Raw genomic sequence first — 5,514 nt, 5'->3', positions numbered from 1 at the left:
CCAGTAAACCTGAGACCCAACTTTCTCCGCTTCCTGAATTGGATAACACCTTTCTAAGGTGATACCTTTAGGAGTACCATATCCCCAATCTGAAACTCTAACTCAGAACATCGTCGGTCCGCATAACTCTTTTGGCGGCTCTAAGTCATCAGTAATCTCTGCCTGACCTGCTGTATAAGCTATGTCATCTTGAGCACTATCTCAGTGTTCCCCATGACCCTCTGTCCGACCTATCCCCAACAAATAGGGGTCCGCTACTTCCTCCCATAAAGAAGCTCGAAGGGAGGCATACCAATACTGACATGATGGATGTTGTTGTAGGAGAAGTTAGCCAAGGGGAGGTAGGAGTCCCAACTCCTACCAATATCAATAATTCAGTCCCTCAACATGTCCTCGAGCATCTGGATAGTTTGATCGCTCTGCCCGTCTGTCTGCGGATGGTAGGCGGTTTTGAATTGTAATCGAGTACCCAACTCCTCATGAAACCTCTTCTAAAATCTGGAAGTGAAACGGACATATAGATCAGACATGATAGAAATAGGTACACCATGTCAAGCTACCACCTCCCGAACATAAACCTTGGCTAATTTCTCGGCAGAAGAGCTCTTACATATAGCCAAAAAGTGAGCGCTCTTCGTCAAACGGTCCACTATCACCTAGATGACATCAAAACCCTTGGCAGTCCTAGGTAGTTTTGTAATGAAATCCACCGTATTTTCTCCCATTTACACAATGGGACCTCAAAAGGCTGCAACTTGACGTGCGGACGCTGATGTTTGGAACTTCCGGCAGGTCAAGCACCGCTCCACGAACCAATCTATACCTCCCTCTTCATGAATGGACACCAATAGCCATGTCTCAGGTCAAGATACATCTTTGTAGCTCCCGGGTGGATGGAAAATCTCGATTTGTGGGCCTCATTCATCAAAATCGGCCAAGCTCCACCAGTGTAAGGCACCCAAACCCTACCATGCTGTGTCAAAAACTGTAACATCCCAAAATTCAAGACCAAAAATTTCGTTTTAATTAAGTAATTATATAAAACCATCAGTATAAAAACATTCATATTAATATCTCATGTCAAAACCAAAGTATCAATAATCAAAACATATTATCATAAAACCATATCAGAGTGTAATCCCAAAGATCTCATGTGCGGAAAACATAGTGTGATGCGCTGCGATCAAGCCGACTCCTTTCCTTTGAAAACGAGTACCAGAAACCAAAACTGTAAACCGTAAGCACAAAGCTTAGTGAGTTCCCCCATCATACCACACACCATACAATAACATACTGTCAGACAATTATGGGGGTGCCTGACTACCCAGGTCAAGCCGTTCTGGGGTGCTTGACATACCCAGGTCAAGCCATTCTGGGGTGCTTGACGTACCTGTCGGTCTATTTCACCCGACTACCGGGGACTATTTCACCCCTACTGCTACCATGTAATAGTATAACACACATATACTGTCAGGCAATTATGGGGTGCCTGACTACCCAGGTCAAGCCATTCTGGGGTGCTTGACGTACCCGTCGGTCTATTTCACCCGACATACGAGGACTATTTCACCTCCTACTACTACCACATAATATTGTAGCATAAACATACTGTCAGGCAATTCTGGGGTGCCCGACCTACCCTTCGGTCCTAACGACCAAACCTAGGGACTATTCTCCCCCTACTACCACTATAACATATAACATATCATGCTAGCACATAAACATATCAGGTAGTAGCAAACCTAGATGAATATCACAAAGACAATCATCTATCATACAACTCCTACTGGTGGGCCGACATTGTGGCCGTAGACCCACCGCTACTGGAAGGTAACTCACCTCACACTGCTGAAGTCCCGTAGACACGACCCCACACTGCTGAAGTCCCGCAGACTCAACCCCAGCTGCTGGATGACAAATTCCCGAACTGTCAACACCAAAATAACACCCAATTAATAATTGGGTTCCATTACATAACCATGAGTACATACTCTGGATAACTACTACATTACCCCAAGCTTGGCTTTATGCAAGCCCAAGGCCCAATCCATAGGCCCAAAGTCAACTGGGAATCAAAGCCCAACATATGGCCCAATTTTCCAAATTTGGCCCAGGCCTATACATGGTCTTATTCTAAGGCCCAACATCATATAATCATTAAGGCCCAAACTATGGCCCATCTATGGCCCAATTTTCCAAATTGGGCCCAAACCCCTTACATGGGCCTTACCCTAGGCCCATTAAATTATTCTAGTCCAATTGCTTGACTTTGGATGGTCCATTAGTAACCCAATTATCAAGGCCCAATAAAGAGGCCCAACAATAAACCCAAGTGAAATTAGGGTTTCACATAAAATGACGATTAGGGTTAAGTGTTTCTCACTTAACCCATTAAAGACTTAATCCATTAAGGACTTAATCCATTAAGTCCATCATTCTTCTAAATAAGTCATATGGTGTGATTGGGCATAATCACACAATTCCATTCCAATGGCCCAAAAGTGGGTCTCAATAAGTCCAAGCCCATAAATCCAATATTAGGGTTTTCTAAACCGTAATTAGGGTTTCCAACCCCATCTTAGCCCAATAGGCCCAATTGACATGTCTTTTGATCAAGTAAGGTTCATTAAACTCATTAAGGTTTCACTAGGCCCATTAGTCATATGTTTGGGCTTTTAGGTCCATTAAGCTTCATTGGGCCCATTAGGGTTTATTAAGCTCATTAAGCCTCATTGGGCCCATTAGGGTTTCAAGCACCCCAAACGAATCAACACAACGAGGCAAAGCACACTGCCACCCGACACGGCTGCCGGTGGCGGCAGCCACCTCCCTATAGTGGTGGTTTGAGTTTCATTTCATTATTCCAATTATTACAATTTACAATGAAATCACAAATAAACACACACACACTACACTAATTAAACACACACAACCACCTTAAGGTGGCCGGTGGCGGCAGATGGTGGCAGCTACCACCCTACGGTGGTGGCAGTGGCGGTTCTTGGTCTTCCAGCTACACCAAACACACTTCATGTTGCGCTATACACTTCAGCCACCCACATGGCGGCTCATGGCGGCGACATCAGGCGTTTTGGGGCAACAGCCACCACCTTACGGTGGTGGCGGTAGGGTTTTCTTTATATCTCCGGCCAAAGGACTCCCCTGCAGTCCTGACCATTGCAACACACGCCTACAACACCCTAATACGAATCTAGCTTCACGAGGCCACAAACCCAGCCACCATTTCACGGTGGCAGGTGGCTAATGGAGGCGTCGGCGAGATGTAGCGATTTTCCGAACGGCAGCAGCAAAGCAGCAAGATCCGGCAGCGGCGGCGACACAAGATGGCGACAACAGCGGACAGGAGCGGCTGTTCACGCCCTTCTCTTTATCGTTCACAGCTCACCCTCTGATCTCGGGGTTTTCTCCGGCCATTCACGACATGACAGACGACGACAGGTGGCAGAACGGCGAGGTTTGTCGACGAGGCAGCAGACGGTCGATCTTGGTGATGCCATCGGCGGCTGAGGAGAGCTTCTAGGTGATGGCGACGACAGGAGGTGAAGAGGGGTGTGGTGGCCGGTGGGAGACATAAGGGGGTGACGGCTGGAGGGTTTGTTAGGGTTAGGGTTATAGGTGAATTATATACCCGACACCCTTAAAAACATATTTCCATAATAACATAAATGGTCCCTCCCCATAGGATTCTTTTCACAGAAAGCCCACAATTTACACTTTCAACCCTGACTTTGGAAATCTTCTTCAAATTAAATCCAATAATTACCATTTAAACCCTCGGCATTAAAATCCTTTACACCTTAGGTACAAAGTTTACTATATAACCCCCAATATCTTAATTATGACATAATCAACCCTTCCACCTCATTTCCTTTTAAATTAAATCCAAATAATTATCACGGACCCCCCCCCCCCCCCCGTCTTCATAAATAATTATAAATTGGGTTCGAAACTTACACTTTTAACCCTCAACTTCTAAATTATGCCAATTAGCTCTTCTAGACCATCCTTTGATGTATAATAATTTATTTTTAGGGCTACCGTTTGTTCATTAATCTATTTATTTTTCTAATAAATAAACGGGGTGTTACAACTCTCCCCCACTTAAATTAGATTTCATCCTCGAAATCATTCCTTACCATTTCTTATACGCCAAACCACTCTAGTAACATGGTCACTATCCTGGGCGCACCCTAGCCTTCTCAGGGTAGCCGTGACCAATCTTCGCAAAGCCCTAACATCCGCAGGTGAACGAATTTCTCGCAACAAAATAACATCTACTCGTTCTAAAATCGGTTGTCTCGAGATGGTCTGAATCCTTGTCAGACCACTCATACTGAATCTTTATCGTTGAATCTAGTCTGATTATCCCTCAACTGACTATTCAACTTCTGATACCTCGAAATTTCCCACTATAAAGCAGGATCAAAAACCCAATTATCCCTGCAGATCACTTATACTTGGCCAAGGCTCAGCTAATCCCATTGTGAGTGACTTGTCACTCCCCAAGCAATATGTTACTCGGTCCGTACTTGCAACCCAAAACACAGATACTAATACTGCCCAAACACTGAATCTGCCTGAAACAACGTGCTGCTACATGGCTGTTTTCCCCAAAACTATTGAGATCTTCCTGGTCTCAATTCATCTGTCAGTCATCTGAATTACCGGGTTCCAGCCCGGTCGCCGAGCTAAAAGGGCTCCCACATAGTCGTCTCACACGACTTCCAAACGAAATCCTTCTCTGGAACTAGTTGCCACTAGTTATCATGTCACTGGAACTAGTTGCCACTACTAACTCTATGGCGTTGGTATTTTGGGGGTAACTCACTAAGCTTTCGGGCTTACAGTTTCAGTTTATTGTTTCAGGTTCAGTGGATGGTTGTGGGAAGGCGAAGGCGTGACCGTACACTTCCTCGATTGATGATTATGATTTCTGGGAACTCTGATGTTTAAACTATTTTGAAAACAAATTGTAATGACATGAATGGTTTTAAATGATTTAAAAAGTTTTAAATTGGCTCGAATTTTTGGATGTTACAGAATCATTGACAGGGTATAACTCATCAGCAAGAAATGGTTTAATCCATGCATCATAGAGTTAGTTGCAGTCTAGAATCAAAGATTCACCGTCAATTCATAATGGTACTGTGACATCCCCAAATTCACGGTCATTTTAAAAAATTTATTTATGCTTATTTAAAAATCAGAGTATCCATTTTTAAGAATAATATTGCGGAATTTGTTCACAAAAAACATGATAAATATTTTATCAAAGCATTTCCGAAGAAATGTATTTTGTTTATATTAAAACTTTGGGATGTCATTGTCAATACAGAAACATAAGCATAAACAGATCTTACATTCGTTTACATCTCCTTTAATCTCTCAGTGTCATGTGTCTTTGTATCGATACTTGTGATACAAATAAACTGAGTGGGTCCGGTTGTGAAACCTGGTGAGTACATAGGGTTTTCAACCCACAATAATATAATT

The sequence above is a fragment of the Lactuca virosa genome, chromosome 9 (genome assembly GCF_052849685.1).
Source record: "Lactuca virosa cultivar CGN04683 chromosome 9, Lactuca_virosa_CGN04683_v6, whole genome shotgun sequence".
Classification (NCBI taxonomy): Eukaryota; Viridiplantae; Streptophyta; class Magnoliopsida; order Asterales; family Asteraceae; genus Lactuca; species Lactuca virosa.
Note: the sequence above shows the minus strand (reverse complement) of the source record.